Source organism: Benincasa hispida, chromosome 4, assembly GCF_027475165.1.
Source record: "Benincasa hispida cultivar pf3 chromosome 4, pf3_genome.v1.1, whole genome shotgun sequence".
In the NCBI taxonomy this organism is placed as follows: Eukaryota; Viridiplantae; Streptophyta; class Magnoliopsida; order Cucurbitales; family Cucurbitaceae; genus Benincasa; species Benincasa hispida.
The window spans coordinates 44,750,468-44,774,058 of NC_143481.1; the positions used below are offsets into that span (position 1 = coordinate 44,750,468).

General features: G+C 38.4%; 1 long non-coding RNA gene and 1 pseudogene across 3 annotated transcripts; one reads left to right on the top strand and one right to left on the bottom strand.

Annotated features, from left to right (window-relative positions):
• The first annotated feature begins 2,292 nt into the window (after positions 1–2,292).
• Positions 2,293–23,084, top strand: LOC150036744 (uncharacterized). 2 transcript variants are annotated; one of them, XR_016529138.1, is made up of 6 exons: positions 2,293–2,721; positions 7,832–7,987; positions 21,322–21,519; positions 21,970–22,039; positions 22,668–22,744; positions 22,837–23,084. It is a non-coding gene; the product is annotated as an uncharacterized LOC150036744 (long non-coding RNA). The 2 variants fall into 2 exon arrangements; XR_016529139.1 differs by lacking the exon at positions 7,832–7,987.
• Positions 2,967–4,347, bottom strand: LOC150036745 (DEAD-box ATP-dependent RNA helicase 35 pseudogene; annotated as a pseudogene). The gene has a single exon (XR_016529137.1). The product of XR_016529137.1 is annotated as a DEAD-box ATP-dependent RNA helicase 35 pseudogene (transcript).
• Positions 23,085–23,591: the final 507 nt, after the last annotated feature.

Sequence of the window (23,591 nt, forward strand, 5' to 3'; positions counted from 1 at the left end):
AGCCAATCGTCCAAGTCCACTCAGCTCTAATGATGGGCCCTCGAAAAGGTTATTTGTCGGCTTCGAAAAGAAGAAAGTAGAGGAGGAAAAGAATAACACCGAGCCAAAAGGTGAAAGCTCAGTAGCTAAGTTGCTGAAGAAGAGAATCGCTGAAGAGAAAGTTGGGGAGGCGGCAACTAATTCTGAGGTCAACATTTTTTTGTTTGTTGAAAAAGAGGAAGGGTGGTGCCACTTCAGAAGAAAACAAAGTGCACCCGGAAAGATGATAAGGTCGAAGAGATTATTCTCCTCACGTCGTTTTTTGGGGAAGTGGCTAAAAAGTTTGCTGAAAAAAATGGAGAAATTCAAACAAGGGCTTAAGAAGGCACAAGAGGAAGTCCAAATCCTCGACGCTACAATCGATCTCTAAAAGGAATTGCAGATGAGACTTTGGAGGAAGTTAGTTTTGCGGCCAGAATTAGGCGTTATGTTCCCAATGATAGTGTAAAGACGCATAAAGCGGAAGCTAAAGAACCATTAAGCACTCTAATTATACTTAATTTGAGAACAAAACATGTTGAAAAATAAATTTTAACAAAAAGAGGGTTTCATCATGTATACCTTTAAAGATTCACCTAATCCTTGCTATATCCATGAAATTGGATCTCCAAATCTCTACTAGATCACCAAGAGGATTTTCTCTACTATTCTCAGCCTTGAATTGAGTGGTGGAAACTCAAAATTGAGAGGGTTTAAGAAGGATTGAGAGGGTTTGAGAGAGCTTGAGAGCAAAATCTGTTTCTGCTGAAAAATTCTCAAAATTCAGAATGCATAAGCCTTCAATATCAGATAATTGAAGCTTTTATTAAGCTCTAGCATGCAAGCACTCAACATTTAGCAATTTGACACTTCAAATTACACTTAGTGAGTGGTCTAGGTGTTGAATTATGGAGAACTCCACTAAGAAATTGAAATCTTGGACAATTCCACCAAATTCAATTTTCAAATTTAATTTAATTCAAATTTTCAACTTAATTAAATTAAATTTCACAAATTTAAAATTGATTTAATTTAAATAATTAAATAAATAAATTTAATTAATTAATTAATAATTTAATATCAAATATTAAATTAATAAAACATCTAATTTAAACATGAATCCTATTCATGTAATCAATATTTAAATATTTTAAACTCTTCAATTACGTTTAATTTTGATAAATGTAAATGTTAATTATATCAAATATAATTATCCAAACCATTCAAACCCTAAATTGAAATTTGAACACTTCAATTTCACTCAATTTTCTAATCCAAGGTTTAATCTTTTACGATCTAATAGAGGGACTTTATGGACCTACAGATCATGAGCTCCAACGATTTGAGATTAATCAGTTAAACTCTTTATCCCAAATTAATCAATATTCATTAACCATCGAGACATACCACTATAGCTTGATGGTTGCGTAGATATATTTATGTCCGCTTGAGTTAACCATGGTCTGTAAGTCGATTTTTCACAGGTTGTTCGTATTTACAGCTAGGTCAAAATTACCATTTTATTCCTATAAATACATCTTGCTCCTTAAGTCACCACTGAGCCTCTATTGAACAATTGGTTTATAGTCCAACTAATAAACCATGTCCCTCTCGGCCATGAGAGGGTGAGATTCCTTTGTTCAAGACTAGGAATTAGTACTTAAGAGAACAACTAATCTGCCTAAATGGGTAGGAGTAAATGGACTATGTCCCCAACTATCTATCCAGTCTTATCCCAAAATGGGAGGCTTGTTGAGCAATTTTGTTAAATTTTCCTCACCTATGCAAATCAAAGGATAATCCCGAATAAACATGAGTTTATAGTTGACTCAGGATTAAGATTGAGTTACCCTAGGTCACTGAAGTGAAATAGTTAGTTTTAATAGTAAATGATCGTTATAAAGAAAAGTGATTATTTCGTGGTCCGGTCTTATGCAAACGTCTTTTGCATAGGATGCCTCCACTCTCATGTCTCCACATGAACGATTTCGGGATCACATCGTTTGTATTAATATACAAAGTAGACCACATCCATAGTGTCTCTAGAATGAGGTACTCAATCTCATCCATATATTTATAGACCCTTTTGGTTATATACTATAACTTGATCTTCTTTTAAATCTCTACATAAAGTTTAAGTATTCATACTATAGCCACAGATTCGTTTATTGGATTTTGTAATGCAATTTCAATAATACTTTTATTGAATAAATTCTTCAACAATACTTTTATTGATAAATAAAATATATTTCCAAAATTATGAACCGTGAGTATTAGGACATTCCCAACACCCAAACTGCGAAAAAAAGGGGGATACAAGGGTGGTGATAGTTGAAGGAGAAGATGAAGAAACAAGGCTGGCGATGGAGTTAACAAATGAACTCAAAGCTGAAAGTGATGCGCAGAAAAGCGGGCCATCTAAGGCTGAATGCATCAAGAAAAAACTAAAATTGATCAAAGAGGAGAAGAAGAGAGATGACAGTTGAAGAGAAAAAGAAGAAAGAAAAGCTGCCTGCAAAGGAGAAGAACTGAATCTTTTGCTTTGTTCTCATATTATTATTTTCACCTTCATAAACGAACTACCCTATTCGATTGGTCAGGAGTATAATAGTTTCTCTTTTCCCTTGCAACAAGTCGTGTGCCAATTATTACAAGAAGTAGGCTATACGAGAAACTTAGTTGACACTCGATGACTTCATTAAGGTACTTGATAAACTCTTTTGCATAAATGAAAGTTCTTAATTTATCTAGTTTAATGTTCTTCATTTTTTGTAATTCTTTTGCATGTTCTTGGTAATTTAGGCATAAAAATGGATGTAGAAATTTCAGTCGATTGATTAGTTGTTGATTTATTAATTCACTTTCAGGAAAAAAGTTAAAACACAAGTTGTCAAAACTATAATGAAGTTTGTGATGTTCCATTTAGAACTTAGACCAGAGTGTACACATCTGCTTCAGTTCATCTCTATTACAAAAAGTTGTAATGGAAGACAACTTGTAACTGAGATCAAATCAATGTCAACGCAGACAAAACAAAAAACTACATGATTTCATTGGAATATCTAACCACACTAATTTATCAGTTTATACAATTACAACCTGCGGAGAGGGAAGGGGAAATCAAACAAAAATATCCTTACTATGTTCTGGGCTTTCTCAAATTTCTCCTCTATAACCGCCTGATCCAAAATAATCTCTTCTTGAACTTGCAATTGCCATGCTTTTCTGGTGCTCTAACTTGGGGCAGTCACGGATACGGTGACCAAGTCCACCACAATAAGCACAACCTTTGACACCACTTGCATTGGTGATCGCTTCCACGTCCTCCATAGGGTCATTCAGCTCGGCCAACACCGGTGGAATTCTCTGTTTTGCTTCTTGCAGAAGGTGTTTTAAATCAAGGAGAGTTGTTTCACTTTGATTCTTGTTTATGAATGTTGTTGCAATTCCTGTCTTACCACATCGTCCTGTCCGTCCAATCCTATGGACATAGTTCTCAATTTCAGCTGGCATATCGTAGTTGATAACATGTTGAATGTCTGGAAAATCTAAACCCTTTGATGCAACATCAGTAGCAACCAATACATCTTTCTTGCTCGCCTTGAAGGAAGATATAGCATACTCTCTCTCTTCCTGATCTTTTCCTCCATGAATTGCCACTGCTTCAACACCTTTCAAGAGTAAATACTCGTGAATGTCGTCTACATCAGCTTTATTCTCACAGAAGATGAACATATCCTTCAACCTCCCAGGGGTTGCAACAACAATATGAACATTCTTCTTCACAACCTCTATCTGTGATCTCGTATCCACTCCACCTATGCAAAGTAAAGGCTTTAGTTCTGGATATCCAGCCTCCTTCATGGGAATTAAAAACTGTTCCACCACTTCATAAGTCTGTCTAGCAAGCTCCCTTGAAGGACAAATAGTTAAACCAAAAGGTCCTTCTGAAACAATGGGCATCATGACCTCTTCTTGTAATGCAATCATTATCAAAGGAAGAACAAAAACTAGGGTCTTTCCTGAACCCGTAAATGCAATTCCAATCATATCTCTGCCAGATAAAATCACTGGTAGACCTTGGACTTGAATGGGAGTAGGTTGCACGATTCCTTTTTCTTTCAGTTTTAAAAACTGGTTCAGGGAGTCTCATGTCCTTAAAATTTTTAATAGGCGGAGGAATCTCGTCGCCACAACTATTATGTTCCTCTGTTTTCTAATCAAATCACATGCCTTTTTCGGCATCCTCCTGATAGGCAATGGTGGCTTCCATCCAGTTAATAATGGCTCTGTGTAAGTAATGCCTTTTGCTAGTTCACGAACTCACATTAGAGTTTTACAATGAGATAGATGCTCGATCTGTTGGGATTGACGTTCTAAATCTTGTAGGGTTCTATAGTTTGTAATTGTAATGTACAAACATCTTATTTATTTAATAAAATATATGATGTTTTATTTCAATTTTAATTGCATTAATCACAAACCAAAAACTAAGATCAAAAGTTATCTTGTAGCTTAAACATGTATGTAGAGACATACGGGTGGATCATGTTTAAGTGATAACCTAAAAGACCGGTAGTAGATGGATAAAGCTAGATACCTTATCCTAGTGATACTACGAGTATAATCCGCTTTGTTGATGTTATAATTGTTGTAAAGTGCTATAAATGATTTGATCCTGATCATCCATGTGGAAACATGTGAGCGGGGATATTCTATACAAAGGAGTTTGTATAAGACCGGACCACAAAATGTTTAGTCTCATTATATAACGCCGTTCATAGTAGAGACTTACATTTCAGTAGGATAACTATAGGTAACATGACCTGAGTCTTAATTTAGTTGTGAACTCCTGTCTATGAAGGCAGTCATTTGATTTGTATGGGTGAGAGTGGTCAAATCGCCGACTCAATAAGCCTACCATTCTAGGGATTCGTCTGATTGGGGAGCTGGAAACACAGCTACACAAGAAGGAATTAACTCCTTCCCCAACGTCGGTCTAAGTAGATAAATTGCTCCCTTAAGGACTGATTTCAGGGCTTGAACAATATGGCGCAACACCCTCTCCTGGCTCGAGAGGAGTTCGATCATAGTTGGACTATGATTTATTGTTCATTAGACGGATCAGTGGTACTTAAGAAGTTAGATGTAATTACAAGAGCAAAACGGTAATTTTGGCCAAAGTGTACTTACGAGCAATTTGTGAAGGGTCATCGTACTGTTGATTGGTTATATTCAATAGACACAGAAATATATCTGTAGTGCAAAGAGTGCAGTTGTCGGTCTTTAGTGGAGTGCCCGATAGTTAATGGATGGTGAATAATTTAATTAAAGAGTTTAATTAATTATTCATGTATTGTTGGAACTTCAAACTATAGGTCCATAAGGTCCCTCGGTAGCTCAATGAGAATCCGTTTTTGGATTAATTTGAATTATTCAAATTAATTGAGGGAATTAATTATATATGATATAATCAATTTAATTTTAATTATATATGATATAATTACTATAATGTATTTGATACATTATAATATAAAGTTTATTTGAGAGGAAATAAATATTTGAATGTAATTCAAATATTAATTATATAAATTTGATTCAATTTAATATAAATCGGATGTATCGTAAAAACCATTGGTGAGAGAGAATTGAAACTATAGGTTATATTGTATTTGATACAATAAAGATCTATAGGTTATATGTTATATTTGATATAACATATTGTTTAATATATATTATATAATAAATTAGTTATCATATATTTTTTATATTAAATGATTTATTAAATAAATAAATTATTTAATTTATTTATTTTTTCAGTTTTGGGAGAGAGTTGTAACTCCCTCCCCCTCTTTCTCTCAATTACGTGATAATGAATGGTTAGTTTTTTGTTTCTTCTTCCTCTGATGTGAAGACACAGAGAAGAAAAAATACATAAAAGTTCTGTGAGATTCCCTTCCTTCTCTCTCTAAAAATCTCTCACATCCAAAATGGTCAGAGTTTACAACTCCTGGGATCTCATCCTAGAAAATACCGAGGTAATTGTGGTAGTGCCCATTCTCCGAGGGATTTCTATTGAAGATTCGTCTTCAAAGGTAAGGGTTTCAAACCCTAATTTATTCTTCTATTTTTATTTTTTTTCCGCATTTTATAAATTCCGTTTTTTAAATGCATAATTTCTATTATTCTCTGTAAAATCTAAATTCTGTAAATTTTGGAAATTGGGATGATTCGCTTCTGCTTAAGAACCTTTAACCAGGTTTCTTCAATTGGTATTGGAGTCGGGTTTTGGTCCAAAATTTTTCAAAAATTTCAGAATGATTTTACAGTTTAATGGTGGGATCGAATGTTCTGTGATAGTTGTCTATGAATGTTGTTTGCAATAATGGATGTTTCGAGATTGGACTTTTAGATTTAATTATTTTTCTTTTACAGAATTGTTTTGTAAGGGCCCATGTTTTGGGGCATTAAATCGTTATCGAATCTGTAATTTTATGTTGTGGAGTCGTTCGTGATGTTCCTAGTCGAGTTCTGGAGAAAACAATGCGAATTTAAGTGGTGTTTCGAAGGAGTTCGAAGCAATACAGTGGACGACTATATTGTAGCATCGTGATGCTACGATGCTGCGGACCTTGATCTTCTTCGTAGCGTCACGACGCTAGGGCACGACGTTGCAACGCTCCGAGATGGAAAAGATGCGTGGTCTAGCTTCGGTTTACGTGTGGTTTGTGTTCTATTTGTGTGGTTCGGTTCGTTCTCCGATTCGAGTAGTTTGGGTTTCTCTGGACCGGCTTGTGGTTTGGTTTGAGCGGTTCAAGGCTTGGTTTACCTGTTTTGAACCGGATGACTATTATATTGTAATATTTAGATTTAATTTCTTTTAAGTGTCCAATCCCAGTCCATTAATTGTTTTTAAATTATGCATGTGATATATGATTTATTTTTTTCTCATATGCCATAATGTATGTCATATAGTATAAAATCTCACCATAGATTATGCATTTAATTTCAAGTATTATGTTATATTATAAATGTTATAGTATATTTAGTTGCATGATTTATTTTATAGCATGCTCATGCATCATATAATATAAATGTTATAATATATGCATTCATGCATCAATAACATATCCATGCATCATTTATATTATAAGTATTATAATATATGGTTGAATGTATGGATGGATGATTGTTATAGCCTATGTCATTACCTTATTATATAATTGTTATATAAGTTAGTAATGAAATAAATTTGCATGAAGTATGACACTACCTTAGGTACCTTACAAATGTTATAATTTACTAAGTAGGTCAATTACATACATTACATTAGGTACCTCGTGGCACCCTATGAATGAAATGTTTACATGATGCTTTATTCAAACTTCAACAATGGATAGAGTTAATTTAGTTTCATGTCCAATCAGTTTTTTCCTATGGTTGGCTCATTGTAGTAGAACTCTAGAATCTAAAATGAGGGGTTACACTTACAAGAAATGTTAAGCGAGTTTAACAATTTCTGGACCGAACAATCGTGACTGATAGTTACAGTAACAAGGAGTTGTTCGTATTGGTTGAGATTGTCTCATTCTAGTGAAGAGGCACTTGATCACCCTACGGTGGTTTTTGTCCTACCCCACTGAAACATCATTGCAATTAGATGTCACTTAGGGTATATTATATTATTTTACTAAAAATGATTGGTTTTTCTAAGCGGTTTAATGTAAATAGACTAATATAAATAATTTGTATGGTTTTAGTAGACTTATTCATAATGAATTTTGTAACTCTTACGCCGCTGACAAATTAACAGGTGAAAGTTACACGTCTTGGAAAACTACGAGCAATACAATCCTAATCATCGATGACCTACATTTTTGTCCTAATGGATGACTGTCCTCCTGTTCCAACTCCAAATGCTACTCGAAATGTTCGAGAAGCATACGAGCGATGATTATTCAAGATATGAGTAAGTTTATTTAATACAACATAAGTTTGAATCCTTTGAAAATTAAAAGAATTTAAAGGCCGAAGTTAAAAATGTTGGGATTAGTGTCCTAATTCTCCTAGAGTCTCGTTGTTTTGTAAAGATACACATTGTTCAATGAATAAAATAAATGTTATTTATTTCTGGCATTTACTCAGATCCAATAAACAAAGCTCCTTGGTTATCTTATGTGAACTTAAGCATGTATATGTGATATACAAGTAGATCATGCCTTAAGTGATAACCTAAATCGGTCTGTAGTATAAGGATTAAGGTGGGATACCTGATCCTGGTGACACTATGGATACGATCCACTTTGTAGAGATTTGTAAGTGTTGTAAACTACTACAGATGGTTGATCCCAACCATTCATATGGAGACGTAGAATGGGGGTGTCCTATACAAAGAGTTTATATAAAACCTGGACCACAAGATGACTAGACTCTGTATATAACGCCGTTGATACTAGAGACTTGCATCTCACCTAAACGACCATAGGTGACACGACTTCAATCCTGAGTGTTTTGTGAACGCCTGCCTTTGAGGGCGTTCCTTTGATTAATATGGGTGAGAATGGCCAGATTTTCAACTCAACATGCTTACCTTTTTAGGGACTTGTCTGATCTGGGAACTGGGAACTCAATCCACAATATGGAATTCACTCCTTTCCCGAAGCAGGAATAAGTAAAGAGATTGCTCCCTTAAGGGCTAATTCCGGGGCTTGAACATAGTGGTCACAACTTCTCTTTGGAAGAGAAGACTTGGTCATAGTAGGACTATGATTTACGTTCATTAGAGGGATCAGTGGTACTTAAGGAGACATATGTAACTACAGGGGCATAACGGTTATTGGCCCAGTTGTACTTACGAGCGATCTGTGAAGGGTTATCGCACTGCTAATTGGTTAAGATGGACACATAATATATCTTTAGTGAGGAGAGTTCAGCTATCTGTCTTTATTGGAGTGCCTGCCAGTTAACGGATGGTGGATTTCGTGACTAAAGAGTTTAGTCAGTTATTCACGTACCGTTGGAGCTTTGGATCTACAGGTCCATAAGGTCCCCTTAGTAGCTTGGATTCATGTTGAAGGATCAAGTTCTTAGTGTTGATTTAAAAGTTTCAAATTGACAAGAGGTATTTTGATTATATATGATATAATCGGTATGATGTATAAGATACATCTAGTGGAGGATTGATGTAAATGAGATTTACATTAAGTACCATGGAATAGAAAAAGAACTATGGTTTATATGTTTCATGAGATGAAATATTAAAACTATAGCTTATAATATAGTATGATAAGTTGGTTATCATATGTTTATAATAATATTAATTATTAGATAATTAATACTTTTTCTTTTAAATAACCAAAGTAGTGTGTGATTATTGATCATGGTAACCGTGAGTATAAAGGAAAGTGGTTTCCTATTTTGAAAAAGAAGTTTCAAAAAAGTTTGAAAAGAATTTGAGTTTTCTCTCCGGTGAAAAGAAACTCACAGAAGTCGTCAAGTAAATATAGATTTACTAAACGACGGATGGGCTAGGTAAACGATCGTGCAGGTGCTAGCTAAACGATCGTGCAGTGTTTACTAAACGATCGCATAGTTTTGCTAAACGATTGCTGGCCCAAGGTAAACGATCGTGTAGAATCGACCAAGCTAAACGATCGCATAACTTTTGCTAGACGATCACATAGCTTTATCTAAACGATTGGGCATCGATGTATATGATAGGTCTCCGACTTCTCCCACTTGCCCAGCTGTGTACACGATCTGTCTTTCCTCTGTTCGTCTGCCTCACACCAAGTCCGAACAGAGCCCACCCTCTGGATTCTCACACCGAGAATACCAAGGTCGCCTTGTTGGTGGTGTCAGACTCAACTCGACATCGTCGAGGTTTTCTGGAGGCCATTCGTGGTGCTTTGGAGGAGTCCGTTCATGGTGTTGCGAAGGAGTTCGTGAATGAGGAGATCGTTGAGGACGAGCGCGAAGTGTTCATACTGTGTTGCGGTCGTGTAGATCGAGCGCTCGTGGTTGATGTTGTTCGATCAGAGTCGCGCATCGGAGCGTGGAAACGCTTCCGCTGTTGTTAGTACAGTTTTTCCCTCTGTACATTTGATGTTCATGCTGTAATTTCTCTGTAATATTTGCATAACTGCTTGTATGGAAGTCGACTATAAATATATGTTGATTCATGATTGTAATTTGGAATAGTCTTGCTTCAGCTGCTCACAAAAATCTCGAGTGTCGATTTCCTTCAGAAAATGCAACAATTAAGACATTTCGATCTGATTGAGGTGGAGAGTTCTTGGATCTTACATTCCAGAACTGTTTGATAGAGCATGAAATTATATCCCAACTCTTAGCACTTGGTACACCTTAGCATAATGGTGTATCAGAAAGGAGAAATCGAACCCTATTGGACATGGTTCAGTTTATGATGAGTTACGCTTCCATACCTAATTCGTTTTGGGGTTTTGCAATCGTGTTCCATCCAAGAGTGTTACGGGAACACCTTTAGAGTTATGGAATGGTCGTAAAGCTAGTTTACATCATATTAGAATATAGGGTTGCCCAGTGTCACAATCGCTCTTTCGGAAGCTTCTCTTAGCGATTGTGCGGCACTTGTTCCTGCTCACGAACAAGTCAGCCAACTCGAATACGGACTGCCGATGGCACACCGAGTGCCTCTCGCAACCTCCACCCCCATTTTAGGGAAAACAGTTTTAGAAAACGGGTTTGGAGAAAAAGGTTTTCGTAAGAAGTTTTTGTGAGTGTGAATAAAGAAAGAAAGATTGTAGTAGACTAGAAAGCAATAAGCAACAACAACAACTTTATAGAGTACTACTCCGGGTATGAGGAAGTGATGGTTAGTCTTATCCCCATATAGTGCATTCTGAACAAAAAGCCAACTGGCGCCTTTGCATATGTAAAAGGGCGAGTGGTCACTTACAATGAAAATGTAAAGAAAGCAAGCTAACTAAGCTAATACAATACAAGATATGAAAGTATGCTAGAAGGGGGTTGGATCGGGCATGCGGCCATGGGCAACAGGCCCTGGATAAGCATGACCATGACATTCTCCCCCACTAAATTGGTTGACGTCCCCGTCAACTGGCCTTGTTCAAAATCTGCGATGGCTGGAGCTGCATTCTTCAAATCTTCGGCCCGCTCCCAACTGATCTCTTCGTCGGGGAGATCCTTCCATTTCACTAAGAACTCTGTCAGTTCTCGTCTGGGTCTTCCAATACGGTGCGTACGTTTATCCAGGATTTGTGCAACTTCTTTCTCAGCAGAACTCTTCATCGTGACCGGTGGGCGCTTTAGCATGTTTCGTTGTTCATCCTCGGGATCGGGATGATAGGGCTTCAGGATACTCACATGGATGACAGGATGAATCTTCATCCATGAGGGTAACTGAACCTTATATGAGGTTCTTCTGACCTTCTCAATTACCTCCACTGGACCTTCAAATTTCCTTACTAGCCGTTGGTCTCTCTGGCCTCGGAAACGAAACTGTTCCGGTCGTAGCTTGATCAGGACCTTGTCCCCGGCTTGAAACTTGAGGGCCCTCCGCTTCTTATCAGCCCACTTCTTCATCCTTCTTGATGCCCTTTCTAGGTAGGCGCGAGCTATCTCAAAGGTTTTGCTCCACTCTTTAGTGAAGTTATGTGCCTGAGGACTTTTGCCTGCATAAGGGTGGTCCATCAAGTGTGGCATGAGTGGCTGTCTGCCGCACACCACTTCGAAGGGCATTTTTCTGGTCGTGGAATTCTGCTGGCTATTGAAGTTGAACTGAGCCACATCTAACAACTGGACCCAGTTCTTCTGCCTAGCGTCGATAAAGTGACGTAGATATTCCTCGAGCATACTGTTGAAGCGTTTCGTCTGGCCGTCAGTTTGGGGATGATAGCTAGAGGAGATATTTAGTGTTGACCCCAATATTTTGAACAATTCTGTCCAGAATGTCCAGTGAATCTTCCGTCCCGATCGCTAACAATGCTCGCGGGGACGCCTCATAATTTCACGATGTGTTTGAAGAACAGCTGGGCAGTCATCACGGCTGTGCACATTTTCGGCGTTGGGACGAAAGTGGCATATTTTGAGAACCGGTCGATGATAACAAGGATCGATTCGAACTCTCCCACCTTGGGCAAATGGGTGATGAAGTCGAGAGACACGCTCTCCCATGATCTAGAGGGCACAGGTAGGGGTTCCAACAGACCCGCTAATTTCGCCCTTTCGACCTTATCTTGTTGGCAGACAAGGCAAGTCTTGGTAAATTGCATGACATCGTCTCGAAGGCTTGGCCAATAGTAGCCTTGTTTCAGAAGGGCATAAGTCCTCTGCCAACCATTATATCCTGCCCATGGTGTGTCGTGACACTTCTTCATCAGCGACCTTCGTAACTCCCCGGATCTGGGGATGTAGAGGCGATTGCCCTTGGTGTATAGTAGATCGTCTTCCACCCAGAACTGGCGTGTCTTCCCCTCTTTGGCCGACTGTAGGATGGCCTGCGCCGTTGTGTCGTTTGTCAAGTGAGTTTTGACAGTTTCTCGTACTATTGCACTCAACGTACTTGCTTGTAGGCGGGCGAACATGCACAGGGCCGCATGTTCGCTCTTTCGGCTAAGAGCATCGGCCGCTTGGTTACTTTTCCCCGGTCTATGTTCGAATTGGAAGTCGAACTCTGCTAGACACTCCTGCCACCGTGCCTGTTTCGACGACAACTTCGGTTGGTTGAAGAAGTGACAAATGGAGTTGTTGTCGGTCTTGACCACGAACTTGGCCCCCAAGAGATACTGTCTCCAGGCCCTCAAGCAGTGAACTACTGTTAACATCTCTTTCTCGGAGGCGGCATACCTCCGTTCGACATCATTTGGTTTCCTACTCTCATACGCGATGGGGTGTCCATCTTGGAGGAGGACACCGCCCAACGCAAAGTCAGAAGCATCAGTCTCTACTTCAAATGGCTTGGTCACGTCGGCAATTTCGAGGATCGGCCCCTCAATCATCACTTTCTTCAAGCCCTCAAAGGCAGCTTGACATTCAGGAGTCCAGCTCCATTGGCTATCATTCTTCAACAGTTCGGTTAATGGCCCTATTCTTCTCGAGAATCCTTCTACGAACCGCCTATAATAGTTGGCTAGTCCGAGGAAGGATCATAGTTCGGTCACAGATGATGGTACCCTCCAGTCTCTAATCGTGGCCACCTTGCCCTTTTCCATACCAATCCGACCACACTCAATCGCGTGGCCGAGGAAATTTATGCGCTCTTGGGCAAAGGAGCAATTCTCTCTCTTTACATACAATTGATTTTTCCTCAGCTTTTCGAAGACTAGTTGGAGGTGATGTCGATGGTCCTCCAGCGAGGCACTATAGACCACAATGTCATCAAGATACACTACGACGAATTTGTCGAGGTATTCATGAAACACTTGGTTCATTAAAGTACAGAAAGTTGCTGGAGCATTGGTGAGGCCAAAGGGCATCACGAGGAATTCGAAGGCTCCATATCTCGTGACACAGGTCGTCTTAGGTTCGTCTCCTTCAGCAATTCGGACCTGATAATATCCAGACCGTAGGTTCAGCTTCGAGAAATACTTAGCACCGTGAAGCTGATCAAATAAGTCAGTAATGATAGGAAGGGGATATTTGTTGCGAACTGTGAGCTTATTCAAGGCCTGATAGTCGATGCACAACCGGAGGCTCCCATCTTTCTTCTTCTGGAACAGTACTGGGGCTCCGTAAGGGGCCTTCGTCGGTCTGATAAATCCTGCATCTAACAACTCGTCTAACTGTTTCTGAAGTTTGGCCAATTCTAGCAGGGCCATCCGATATGCATTCTTGGCAAGCGGCTTTGCCTCTGGTAACAACTCAATCTCATGGTCAATCCCCCTTCATGGGGGTAAGGACTTGGGCAAGCTTTTCGGCATGACATCCCGATACTCTTCCAAGACAAATAGAACGTCTTGGGGGATATCCTCTTCAGTGGACTCAACTGATTCTATCGGGATGGCCATGAACGTGGGTTCGTCGTGGGCCAGGCCTCTCTTCAATTGGAGGGCTGAGATCATTCTCACCCCATTTGGCTGCTTGATACTGGCTTGGACTACGGTGGGTGTAGATCCGGTAATGACTAAACATTTGGCGAGGGGCATTGGTATGACTTTATGTTCAAGTAGGAATTCCATCCCCAATACCACGTCGAAATCATCCATCTTGACAATCACGAAGTCAACGAAGCCCATCCAGTCTCCAAACTTCACCGGAGTTCTCTTTGTTATCTCCGTAATCGGTAGGGCTGCTGAATTCACAGCTTTCATCTTCCCTGCATCTCTTTCCCAAGTCAAGTTCAGGCGGCGAGCTTCCGTTTCAGCCATGAAGTTATGGGTGGCCCCAAGTCAACCATAGTGTTCTTGGCCGATCTTTGGTTGACCCAAGCGTCCACATACATGAGTCCTTTCTCTAGTGGCTCCATCGCCTTTTCCATTTTCTTCTGGAGCGCAGATAAGAATTTCAATGCCCCCATCCTGGGATTCTCAATTTCTGCAGCTGGCACGATTACTGTCTCCTCCAGTTCAGCCTTGTGTTCCGAGGTAGAGGCTAACGTGGCTTGAAAAGCATTGAACGCGGTTCGATTTGGACATTCGCCCGCCCTGTGTGGCCCTCTACATATGAAACAAGACAGGGGGCGATTGTAATTGTTATGCTGTTGCGGCGGCCCTCGCCAGTTGTTTCCTGATCTCGGTTGGGATGATTTACGGTCCCCCCCTGTGTTCTTGTCTCCTCCCCCAGGTCTGGGAGGACTGTAACGGCTGTTTCTGTTTCCTCCATTTGAGGAAGTTGACTGCTTCCTCACATCTTGTGAGTCAGTGCTAAGGTCGTATAGCCGTTCAGCTACCGCATAGGCAGAGGGGAGATCCTGTACTCTCTGTTCATATAGTTTTGATTTCGCCCACGGTTTCAGCTCTTCAACAAAGAAAAAGACCTTGTCTTTTTCAGACATATCTCGTATGTCCAACATGAGTCTTGCAAACTGTTTTACGTAGTCCCTGATGTTACCTGTTTGCTTCAACTCTCGAAGTTTTCTTCGAGCCAAGATCTCGACATTTTCAGGGAAGAACTGCGAGCGAAGTTCTTGTTTCAATCTATCCCAAGTATCAATAATGCATCGTCCTTCCTGTATGTCTGTAAATCATGATCTCCACCACAGTTTTGCATCTTCAGCTAGATGCATCGTTGTTAATGTGACTTTCGACTCTTTAGTCACTATGTTCGTCGCCTTGAAGTATTGCTCAAGGTCGAAGATAAAATTTTCCAGGGCTTTCGCTTCTCGCACCCCACAGAAGGGTTTCGATTCTTGGATTTTTATTCTACTTACTGCCATTGCTCCCCAGATGGGGCTTGGTTCCCTACCGCTCGGATGGTGAGATTCACCCTAGCACTCACATTCGCTATCTCGGCTCTGACGACGTCAAGGGTCGACCGAAAGTCTTCAGACAAATCGGTTACCATCTGAAGTATTACTTTTTGGGAGCCGTCCAGCTCTTCGACACGCTCCTCTATGTGGGCAATAGAGCCCGATGAGCTATCACCTCGTTCAAAGCTGTCGGACCGTGTTGTTTTGGTCTCGAGGGTCTCTACCTTCATCATCAATTCTCTGACAGGTAATCCGTCTAGGCGGCCTACTACCGCATCAATTCCATCGGCTTTCTCAGCAACTTCTTGTAGCCGAGTCTCTAGGAAACGGACATTATCTGGGACCTCTCTCAGGTAGAGCATTTGCTCTTCCATCTCTACCAACCTGTCCACATGGGACTTGTTCAGGTTCTTTGTCGCCGACATGATCACTGATCTTCCCTCTGTGAGCCGACTTGGCTCTGATACCAACTGTCACAATCGCTCTTTCGGAAGCTTCTCTTAGCGATTGTGCGGCACTTGTTCCCGCTCACGAACAAGTCAGCCAACTCGAATACGGACTGCCGATGGCACACCGAGTGCCTCTCGCAACCTCCACCCTCGTTTTAGGGAAAACGGTTTTAGAAAATGGGTTTGGAGAAAAAGGTTTTCATAAGAAGTTTTTGTGAGTGTGAATAAAGAAAGAAAGATTGTAGTAGACTAGAAAGCAATAAGCAACAACAACAGCTTTATAGAGTACTACTCCGGGTATGAGGAAGTGATGGTTAGTCTTATCCTCATATAGTGCATTCTGAACAAAAAGCCAACTGGCGCCTTTGCATATGCAAAAGGGCGAGTGGTCACTTACAATGAAAATGTAAAGAAAGCAAGCTAACTAAGCTAATACAATACAAGATATGAAAGTATACTAGAAGGGGGTTGGATCGGGCATGCGGCCATGGGCAACAGGCCTTGGACAAGCATGACCGTGACACCCAACACATGTGCTTGAGGCAAATCCCAAGAAACTAGAACCTCGTTCAAAACTTTGCCTATTTGTAGGCTACCCAAAAGGAACGAGAGGTGGTTACTTCTTCAATCCTAAGGAAAATAAAATATTTGTGTTGACAAATGCTACTTTTCTCGAAGAAGACCACATAAGGAAGCACAAGCACCGTAGTAAGATTGTGTTAAATGAACTTTCCAAGGAATTTACTGAATCTTCAACAAGAATTGTTGAAGAACCTGATACCTCAACAAGAGTTGTTGAAGTTGGATCATCTAGTAGGTCAAATCCACCTCAAGTGTTGAGGGAGCCTCAATGCAGTGGGTGAGTCGCAAACCACCATGTCCGTTACATGGGTTTAACAGAAATCCTAGCTATGATAGCTGACGTAGATGTTGAGGATCCATTGTCTTAAAAGAAGGAAATGGAAGAAGTTGACAAAGATGAGTTGATCAAAGCTATGGATCTCGAATTGGAGTCGATGTACTTCAATTCGGTTTAGGATCTTATAGATAAACTTGATGGGGGTTAAACCTATAGGTTGCAAATGGATCTACAAGAGAAAATGGGGTGCTGATGGGAAGGTTCAAACCTTCAAGGCTAAACTAGTGGCAAAAAGTTATACCCAAGTTGAGGAAGTTGACTATGAGAAGACTTTCTCTGCCATGTTAAATTCTATTTGGATCCTCCTGCCCCATTGCCTCATATTATGACTATGAGATTTGGAAAATGGATGTCAAGATTGCCTTTCTGAATGACAATCTTAAGGAGACTATTTATATGGAGCAGCCCGAGGGATTCATAACCCAAGGTCAAGAGCAAAAGACTTGCAGGCTTAATCAATCCATTTATGGGCTGAAGTAGGTTTCTCGATCTTGGAACATAAGGTCTGATATTGCGATCAAATCTTATGGCTTTGATCATAATGTTGATGAGTCTTGTGTATACAAGAAAATCATCAATAGTTCAATAACTTTTCTAGTGTTGTATGTAGACGACATCCTACTCATTAGGAATGATGTAGGTATATAGACTCAAGTTAAGAACTGGCTAGCGACCCAATTCCAAATGAAAGATTTGAGAGAGGCTCAGTTTTTTCTGAAAATTCAGATCTTTAGAGACCGAAAGAATAAAATGCTAGCTCTGTTTCAAGCATCGTAAATTGACAAAATGCTTGTCAAATACTCAATGCAGAACTCCAAGAGAAGCTTACTACCTTTCAGACATGAAGTTATATTGTCTAAAGAACAATGTCCTAAGACAGCTCAAGAGGTTGAGGAAATGAGATGGATCCTCTATGCATCGGCTGTTGGAAGCTTGATGTATGTGATGTTATGTACTAGACCTGACATCTGCTATGCGGTGGAGATAGTTAGTAAATATTAGTTTAATCCAGGATATCATCACTGGACTGTCGTTAAGATATCCTTAAGTGTCTAAGGAGAACGAGGGACTACATGCTCGTATATGGTTCTAAGGATCTGATCCTTATAGCACACAGACTCTAATTTCCAGATTGATAAGGATTCTAGGAAATTCATGTTAGGATCAGTGTTCACTCTTAATGGAGGGGTAGTAGTCTGGAGAAGCACCAAGCAAGGGTGCATTGTTGACTCCACCATGGAGGCTGAGTATGTAACGGCTTGTGAAGCTGCTAAGAAAGCTGTTTGGCTCAGGAAATTTTTTACTAATTTGGAATTCATTCCAGACATGTCAAAGCCCATCACACTTTATTATGATAATAGTGGTGTTATGGTTCATTCCTGAAAGCCCAGAAGTCACAAGCGCGGGAAGCACATAGAGCGAAAGTATCATCTCATCCGAGAGATTGTGCATCAAGGGGACGTGATCGTCATGCAGATAGCTTTGGAGTACAACATTGCTGATCCATTTACAAAGGCCCTCATGACTAAGGTGTTTGAGGGTCACTTGCAGAGTATGAGTCTATGGGACAGGCCACATTTAGACTAGGGCAAGTGGAAGATTTGTACTAGGCGTGTTATGCCCTAGTTTATTGTTTGTGTACTTTGTATATTAGGTTAATTTATATACTGTACACTCCACTAGCTTCAAGTTAAGTGAGAGATTTGTTGGGGTTGATTTCCTAAATCTCGTAGGATCCTATAGTTTGTAATTGTAATGTACAAACATCTTATTTATTTAATAAAATATATGATATTTTAATTCAATTTTAGTTGCATTAACCACAAACCAATAAATTAAGATCCAAGATTATCTTGTAGCTTAAACATATATGTAGAGACATACAGGTGGATCATGTTTAAGTGATAATCCAAAAGGTCTGTAGTAGATGGATAATACTGGATACTTTATCCTACTGATGCTACGAGTATGACCCACTTTGTAGATGTTACAATTGTTGTAAATGTTGGGATTTATGTCTTAAAACTCATGGTTTATAAACATTAAACTTATTCTGTAAATCGATAAAGTTGTTATTGAAGTTTTGATTCAATAAAGTTGTTATTGAATATATGAATTGCTTATTTCATTTTAGAAATAAATCCAATAAACTAAAAGATCCATGACAATTACATGTGTACTTGAATTATATGTGGAGACATAAGAGTGGATCAGGTTCGAGTAAATAGTCAAAATGATCTATAGTATACGAATAAGGTTGGGTGCCTTATTTTGGTAACACTATCAGATGTGGCCCACTTAGTAGTTGTTACAATGAGTTGTAAAATGCTACAAACGAAGTGATCCTGTTTCATTCATATGGTGACATGAGAAGTGGGGGTGTCTTGTGCAATGATTTTGCGTAAGATCGGACCAAGAAATAAGTCACTCTTATTTTATAACATTGTTTACTGTTTAAGACTGACTATTTCATAACGATGACCTAGGTAACTTAACCTTAATCCTGAGCTAACTATAAACTTCTGTTTATTCGAGATTATCCTTAGATTTTCATAGGTGAGGGTTAATTCAACAATGTCGACTCAATAAACCTCCAATTTCATGGGTAAGACCAGGTAGATAGCTGGGGACATAGGGTGTAAGATGGAATTTACTCCTACCCGCTTTCAGAGATAGTAGAGAGGTTGTTCCCTTAAGTACTGATTCTGGGTCTTGAACAAGAGGCCTCACCCTTTCATTGGCCCGAAAGGAATTTTGTTTGTTGATTGATTAAAAAACAAATTGTTCATTAGAGGAACAGTGGAACTTAAGGAACAAGAGGTAATCTTGAGGGTAAAACAGTCTTTTAACCCAACTGTTGTTACGAACAACTTGTAAAGGCTTAACTTATTAATAATGGTTATATCAAGTGGACACAATATATCTACAGTGAGGGGAGTGCAACTACTGGACTTTAGTGGAGTGACCCGATAGTTAACAAATGAGAGTTAATTCGATGTAAAGAGTTCAGCCAATTGATCTCGGATCGTTGAAGCCCATGATCTATAGGTCCATTAGGTCCCCCTACTAGCTCACAAACGGACACTACAAGAATTTTAACCTTTAATGTCGGTTGGAAAAAGTGAAATCAGATATATAATATCGGTTTTTTTTTAAAAAAAAAAAACGGATTTTTAATGTCGGTTTTAAATCGACATTGTAGGTACACCTTTAATGTCGGTTTAAAATTGACACTAAAGATCTGATTTTTTTTTTAAAAAAAAAAAAAAAAAAAAAAAAAACAAAATCGATATTCTTCCCCCCATCCCCCATTTTTTCATTTCCCTCTTCACTCTCCCTACCATTTTCTTTTTCCTTTAATTCTCAGTCTTTCACTCACCCACAACCCACATGAAACCCCCAAGGTCTCCGTCGTCGACTCTTTATCTACGGCGTCCTCTCGTCCTCTCTATCTCCGTCGTCGACTCCTTCCAATGTGAAGCCCCAGGTCTCTATCGCCGACTCTCTATCTCCGACGTCCTCTCTATCTTTAAATCTGGATTCTGTTCGCGATCCGTCACCTTTGAGATCTTAGGGGTCTAAGAAGGTTGTTTGGGGGAGTGTTGTATGAAATCTTACTCAGCTCTATCCTGGAAGTCAGTTGCCGAAAAAGCTCGTTTCCAACATTTGTAAGGCATTACGGTTCATTGCCTCTCAAGTTTAGACTCTGATTATTAATGTGTTATTGTTAGTTTAGAGTTGTGTGAACTGAAGATGCTCAGGTTGCACAGGAGCATTTTGGATATATAAATAGAAAGAAAGAGCGCCAAGAGAAAATGTTCAAGTTGCACAGGAACCGGTAAGTAAAATCAGGGGAGAAATTTGATTTCAAGTTCTCCAACTTCAAAGTAACCCAGATATTTAATTTTAATTTTAGTTTTAATTTTAACGTTCTTTGTTCCGTTCTGGAGTGTGAATCATGAATATATATTTTCGTTCTTTGTTCTACTACTAATATTATATTTAGTAAAGGGTCTAAGTTTATTTGACTTCCCCTAATTTTTTGGGATTATCAATATACTTCGTGTGATATCTAGAGATGCCCCCTAGTTTTATGAAGTAAAATGGAAGAAAAGAGGAAAAAGTTGGAGGAAGAAGGAATGAGATTAAATGAAGATTCAATGAAATGTTTTATGGGTTGTGAATTTAGGGGTTGCAATTTTGTTATTAAATTTAGATATTTTGATTGAATTAATGGATTGAGAATTAGGATGAAGAGGAATGAAAGTTACTGATTTAGTCAACACAATTTATTTGTCTTTATTGTTGCCTTGGATTGGAACTTAGCCTTGAAATTGCGTTATTATTATGGTGATAACTCATAAGTGGACTTGGTCAGGGAGTTACCAGTTAGTCACTATTGATTGTTGTTTACTATAATATTCAATCCTGTCCCTCCATCTTTTTCCTGATTTATATGGAGATGTATATTTGTTTTACTTGATTTCACCATAAAGATTTTCTTTTTGGTACTTGTATGAAAACAGGTACCTAAAGGTTGGGACAAACTATTTGTATCTATCATCTCAGAACAAATTGGGAAGAGGATCGTCAGGTCAAGCAAAATATCAGTTCGTAATGGAAGTTGCCAGTGGACTGAGTCTCCATCAGAATCCATTTGGGTTTCACAAGATGAAGTTTCTAAGGAGTTTGAAGATAGTAGTTTCAAGCTTGTTGTGGCCATGGTACTGTTGTTTGTCCTTATTAGAGTCTATTTGAGTTTCACAAACATAATTCCTCATGTCAGACCTATGTTGTTTTCATGATTATCCTTTGTTTAGGAGTTGCTACTCTGTAAGTTGGCTTTTTACATTTCTGACCAACACTTTGCTATCACATTCTTTTTTAGATTTGTGTCTATTTTATCCCTAATTTTTCAAAAGTATATAATAGGTCATTGAAATTTTAATCTTGTATTTAATAGGTCCCTAAACTTTAAAAATGTCTAATAGATTCTTGAATATTCAATTTTGTATCTAATGAGTTCATGACATATTTGAAACTTTTGTAATAATTGATCCACATATATAATATTGAACTTTTATGTCTACCCTAGACTTTTAATGGTGTATCTAGTAGGCCTATGATTTTTTCTACCCTAAACTTTTAATGATGTTGTTTGTGTATTTTTTTAGGTGTTTGGAAGAGGTGGGAAGGAGATGGATTTCTTGCAACAACAAGGGATTCACGTAAAAATTGTTCTTGGTAAGTGCATTTTTGAATGCTTGCAGTTTTAAGCACAGTTTCTAAGTGTTTTCAAGTGACTAATGATATGGAAATTCCTGTTTGAGAAGATATAGTGTGCTTATTTCTCTTTAGACCATATTGGATTAGAATGGAACACCCGTTTATGACTCATGGGTATTATTTATTTGTAGTTTAGATTTGATTCAAGGTGATTGAGTTTGTAGGTTACACTATGGTAGTTTATGGGTTATTCATATACTATAATAGTTTTTGTGACAACTTTTGAGATTTGAAGTACATTGTGAGCTAAATTTTCTTATTGATTTATGTGTTCTTGAATATTCATTTTTTGGGAATTCTAATAGTTCTGTTGAGAACAAGTGGTTGTGAAATATTTTTGGGAGTACGTTTCTTTGAACAGGTTCAAGGTAAATTTTTGGTTTTGTTGTGGTAGCATCGTTATGCTGTCGAAAATTTTCCATCGTCTTTGTATCTCATATCTAGGTAACCAAGCTTCTCTTCTTCAAGATCTTGAAAAAGAAGATTCTCTCATTCATTCAACTATTGAGTTTTCTTGTTTTGTAGGTGCAACAAATGAGTAAAGATTTGGTATCACAACCTCTTTATGTTTTTTTTTTTCTTTTAGGGAACTTTAGATCCAACACATTCACTACAAGAATTTTGCCTTGAATGTACCATTTATGCACATTCCCAATAAACACGGTTAGTTGAATATGAATTCTGATCACATTTTCACTTTCAATCCTTTGTCTTAAACCTTTTTTGTTTGTGATCCTTTGAACAACAATGGTCAGACAAAGATGCCTATAACCAGACACTGCTGAAGCTGGGGGAGGGGGGTTTGTTCAAGAAGAATTATGAAGAGATCCATACTTACCAAGTGGAGAGAAACAGTAAACTCATAATGTTTTTATTACTTGTAATTTGTGTTTTTAAGGCCTAAATTATTGTACGGCCTTTTAAATTATAATTTTATAGTAGAATTTACGGATTAAATGTAATAGATTTATAATCCATACATGAATAATATGTCATAGCCACAACGTTCGATGATGATGTGTCATGTTATACTTTTTGATCGAAAAAATGGATTCGACAATAGAATTTTAAAAAAATGACAATAATTGATAAAATGGACAGATTTTGGGCTTCAATGTTGGTTTAAAGGGCTTCATTTGATTCTTGGGCTTCAATTGCAACCGACATTAAAGGGCTTTAATGTCGGTTGCAAATCTCATTAAAGGGCTTTAATGTTGGTTTCAACCGACATTAAAAACAATGTTATTAAAGCCCTTTAATATCGGTTTAAAACTGACACTAAAGACAACCGACATTAAAGAGATTTAATAACACTATTTAATGTCGGTTTAAAACTGACATTATAGCCCAAAATTCTTCTAGTGGAAATTAGTCTTAGAATAGCGTGATAAGTTAATTTGAATCGTTCAAATTTGAGTTAAGGGAATTAATAATTATATGTGAAATAATTACACGTTTAATTATGGAACTAAACGAAATCAGATAATCAATTAATATTTAAATATTAATT